This window comes from Lolium rigidum, chromosome 7 (genome assembly GCF_022539505.1).
Source record: "Lolium rigidum isolate FL_2022 chromosome 7, APGP_CSIRO_Lrig_0.1, whole genome shotgun sequence".
Classification (NCBI taxonomy): domain Eukaryota; kingdom Viridiplantae; phylum Streptophyta; class Magnoliopsida; order Poales; family Poaceae; genus Lolium; species Lolium rigidum.
Window position 1 is genome coordinate 87,328,084 of NC_061514.1, and position 4,913 is coordinate 87,332,996.

General features: G+C 42.2%; 1 long non-coding RNA gene across 2 annotated transcripts; it reads left to right on the forward strand.

Annotated features, from left to right (window-relative positions):
* Nucleotides 1-839: 839 nt before the first annotated feature.
* LOC124677065 lies at nt 840-4,210 on the forward strand. Of its 2 annotated transcripts, XR_006993938.1 has the most exons (5): nt 840-1,143; nt 1,658-1,752; nt 2,259-2,432; nt 3,115-3,845; nt 3,964-4,210. It is a non-coding gene; the product is annotated as an uncharacterized LOC124677065 (long non-coding RNA). The 2 variants fall into 2 exon arrangements; XR_006993937.1 differs by lacking the exon at nt 840-1,143 and having other exon boundaries at nt 1,378-1,752.
* Nucleotides 4,211-4,913: the final 703 nt, after the last annotated feature.

The following is a 4,913-nucleotide window of genomic DNA, read 5'->3' on the forward strand; positions in this document are numbered from 1 at the left end:
AAAACAATATTTGTAAAAAATCATAAGGAAACTATCAAGCACATGTAGTTCAAATTTAACTCACTTCCTGCTGAATCGGTATAATTTTTTTTCGTGTGCACTCCTTTATAGCCAATCGGAAGTCAAGAACCAGCCACCCACGGATCAGCTCCGAGAGACCATATGAGCCGTCCAGAAAATTTCCATCCAATACCCGAAATATCAACCACCTAATCCCGCGCTGGATTTTTGCTGGCGCGCCAAAGGAGTCTAAAATTGGGCCGCGATGCCATACCAAAATTCGAGCCCAGAGGCGGGAGATGAAATGTTGAGCGTGACTGCGTGAGGCCGAACCCTACCCCCATCCCACAGGTCAAAAAAAAAAGAAAAAAAAGAAGAAGCACTCTCCCCACGACCTAATCCCCTCCCAGTCCCAGCGCCTCCTCCCGTTTCCTCCACCTCCGCCGCCGGCCAAGATCCTGGCTAACTCCGGCGATGCCCTTGTGCGCTGAATCCCGCCAGTGAATTCTCTCCTCCCTCTCTATCTGTTCCACCACATCGAACCTCCAAATCGTCCGCCCCAATGCAAACCCGAGCACGGGATTTGGGAAGAGCTATAGGAGGTGCATGGAGACGGCGGTGCCCCGGCAGCACGCGGTGGTGTCCCAGCTCGGAGATCGGCTGGACCGCGCGGGGCAGATGCGGCCGGCCGGCCAGCAAGTCCCGGCCTTCACCGACGCGGGCGACCTGAGGGTCTGCAGCACGCGGACAACCGCGTACGGGCGCCACATACTTCTCCGGCGCCAACCACCCCTCCTCTCTTGGGGTCGCCGGATTTGGCCACCGGCCACGCCTCCTCTCTCTATTTCCCTTCCAACCCTACTCTCTCTCTCTCTCTCAGTCTCTCTTTGTGCAGGCACTGGGACATTAGGGTCGAGCCTCGCCGGAGCGTGGACGGAAATGACGGCCTGCGTTCGCGAGGTTGGACAAGGAACCGACGGCGGCGCTCGTCGCGCGAGATCCACATCTCGAGCCGACGCGGCCGACCCCTATCTTGCTCCCCAGGATCGAAGCTTGCCAGCCCCTAACTCTACAGGAAGGTGACTGGCAAACGCGGTTCCCAGGGGACGATCGTAGAGGTTGACCTCCGGTCGCTCGATCCATGTGAGTTTCCCAGTAAGAGCCCCTGCTCCCTCCACATGTATCCCTGTGTGGTTTGATGCCCCTGTTCCTATTTATGGCACATTAATTTCGGATTTAAATCGACGATGGCTACATTCTGTATGCAAGCTTATGTCTCCTTTACTATATGGCTGGGATTTCGTTTAGTTCTACTAACTACGCCATTTGGTTATCATGACATGAGCATATTAATTGTCATCTCCTGGTTATCATGACATGAGCATATTAATTGTCATCTCCTCGTGATTGGGAAAAAGTAGCATATTAGTAATAGTTTGTTTTTTCTTTCCTATGAATGATGACTATATAGAGGAGACTTGACTGATATATCATCTTAACTGAATTGTTGAGGAAATAATCAAGAGGAGTTATCATGCTCTTTCAGTATTATGCATCTTTGCCTGTATGTTTTTTTTATCAAAGGAGTATGTCTATTGCAGCTGGGCTTATATATTGCATTCCTGGACCGATTAATTGATGCAAATATTTGTGTTAGTTGCTGAGTTGTAATGCTTCTGCTTGGTGCAGGTGCACATGCATGAGTGTTGTTCAGGATATGCTCTCCGTCTCGGCAGTAAATGATTGAATCTGGTAAAGTCACTTCTGTGATGTCTTAGACACTATACATATGCTGATTACCTTTTCCTATGTATGGTGTTTTTAACTTTTCCTATTTAACGATTTAGCATTGCCAATTTAATCTGTATTGCAAAAATGGTAGTAATTTAATCTTGTGAGACATAGTTACGAAATAATTGAAAGGAAAGTGTAAAGTGGTTAATTTAAGTGTATATGATATTAGGTAGAATGGTCCAATCTTATCCCAATTTTGAACTTTCTAAATACACCTATAATTTGAAGGATAGGCATTGACAAAGCTTCTCTTCTGTCTAGATTGGTTGGGAAATTATTTCACTAAGCCTAAATAAAGATTGTGTGCAGCTTTTAACATGCAAGAGGATTTATTATACACCCACGCAATAAATATATTGAACTGTCTTATGATCATGCTACATATTTTACTGATAAAGATTGTGTGCAGCTCTTAACTTGCAAAAGGATCATGCCTAAATACGGATGTGCTATTTTGGATACAGTGGTATGTTTGCTTAGTGGAGTGGGTATTCAAGGAAAGCATGCCAAAGATCAGGTTCTGCTGCATGCAGACCAAGGCTGTGGAGTTGTACCTGTGGCTGGTCAGCATGATCACGGATGATGTTCTATGTCATGTTCTCTTCATTGGGTCCGAGGCCTACTACAAGGCTCTACAGGTTTTTTTTTTTTTGCGGGGAAGGCTCTACAGGTTAGTATGATACTGGTTGCAGGCTGTTTGTTTATTGTGTCGTGCCAAAGACAAATTACAAGTGTTGCATCAGTAGACTAGCAATGTTATGCTTGGGTGTTCTCATTTTATCATGGCGCTAAGGATATGTATTCTTGTATAGTATGAAAATTGACACATCCTGCCCCAGTTTGTGTACTATAGTTTATCTTGTATAGTGTGAGAACCAAAATATTCCATTACTAACGGTATATATTGTTTCTAAGTCGCTATAGTTTAGCATGAAATATATGATCTTCTAAAAGTGTACTCAGTTTCTATCAAGTATAAACTAAAAAATTCCTTGTCATGCACGGGTTTGGACTGCATGTATACAATGTTATTTTTTTACATGAATTCCCTATAGTAGTTTCCTATATGATGTTCTATAGTTTCTCGTGCCTGATTCATTCTGCACCTAGCTAAATTGTTGATAAGTAGCTTGTTCCATCTCTTGTTTCTGCATAATGTTGAAGATCAGCATCGTCTGCATTGTGACGTTCGTTTGTAACTTTCTGAATATTTCAGAGTACTCTGCTACTGTTTGTTGTTGTCCTTTAACTGTTTCCAGTAACTGGTAGTTGTTCCTGCTCCTGTTTAGGCATCTTTCCTTAAAGTTGTGTGCATTGCAGGTAGACAGATTGATGGACATTGCATAATGTTTAGAAGGCTCGCGCTGTCATTTTGCATGATACACATGTTTTTTCTAATCACTGAGGTACTTTGTATACACTGAGTTCTTCCCAAGTCAATGTGGTAAGTATAAACCATGTTCTTGTGTCCTCGAGCTATCTGTTCTATTTTTTCTGCTAGGAGATGTTTTTGTGTGAGCTGTCGATGATTGTAACAGGCTGCTGCGTAGTATATATAAAGACTCAATTAGAGCTTTGTATGACACTTAGTTGTTTGTTGACATTTGGAAGTTCGACATAATATTGGTTTCGCGCTTATCATGAAATGAACTTGTGATGGTTGAAGTTAAAAATGCCTTATTTGCTCCTTGTCTTCATTATTGACTATAAACACTATGCTTAATTGTGCCTTGCTCAAACTGAAACACAAAGAGAGAATATTTTTGGCTCCTGCATGACTACTAGTAGTCAGGTCATAAGTTACACGTGGCTGCATATTTTTGCAATTGGAAGACCACACCAGTATGTGAGTATAACATGCATCCTTGCCCTTCTTGGTTGCTTGGTATTCAGATAAAAATACTTCTATTTTTTCGTTAGCTAACAAACTTTTCCCAAGACCTGTATGGTCACATGAAGTTTTTGTGTTTTGTAAGTATTCCAGAATGTACCCTTGATTCCAAACCAGTTTTGAACCAAATGCTCGGACAAGATCATGCACCTTTTGCTAGGTAGTATCCATGTGCAAGTTCAGATATGTACATGCCTTTATGTTATTATTGTTTTAATTTAGAAACACTTTCATGGTATGATATTTTTTTATGTTTTTTATGTTGTATTGTCATGCAGGAGTGATCAAGAGCAGTATGATAGACCTCAAGGTTGATGAAGCTCAAAGAGAAGTCTCAGCAAAGAAAAGCTAGCTAGTTATTGCCCAGAGCAGTTATAATTTGATAGCTGGGACATCTGTACATGGGATACGTAATGTGGAGATATTGTAATTGACTTAACTATGGCAGCGAGAGATTTTTCTTAACAATGGTGTTCTGGTTGTGATTCGAACGACTGTAAAGTTTCATGTGCTCTCTATTTGTTATGTCCACAGTATTAACTGTTATTTTAAGATTTTCGTTTGACGTGAGAGAATTAGAAATTGATGATTGGGCCCATTACATTTGGGCCACATTAATGGATATAACAAAAGGGCTGAAATTGAAAATAAATGACAAAAAGGTACAGGTTGGAAGTAAAAAGGCTGAAATGTTGGGCTTGGCCCATGTAGCATAGCAGAACTGGATTGGGCTGATTTTGATTTTGGACCATTTGGTTTGGTTATACATCTGCCACGTAGGATTGGCCACGTCAGATCTGATGTGGATAAGCTAGATTGCCCACGACCAAAAAATTGGTCATATAATCTGCAACCATCAATTTTGGTCATAGTCCTCTACGACCAATACAAAATAAAGGTCGTTGTGAGCGGTCAGTGACGCTCAACTGACGACCAACAGTTTTTAGTCACGGTGTGGTCATAAATGGCGCACAACGACCTTCACGTGACCAATATGGAGGGTCGCGAGTCAGCATATTTCTTGTAGTGGATGTCATTATGCTAGTCAAGTGAGTTTTACTTATGTGATCTCCGGAGACTCCTTGTCCCACGTGTGTAAAGGTGACAGTGTGTGCACCGTGTGGGTCTCTTAGGCTATATTTCACAGAATACTTATTCACCGTTGAATGGCATAGTGAGGTGCTTATTTATATCTCTTTATGATTGCAATGTGTTTGTATCACAATTT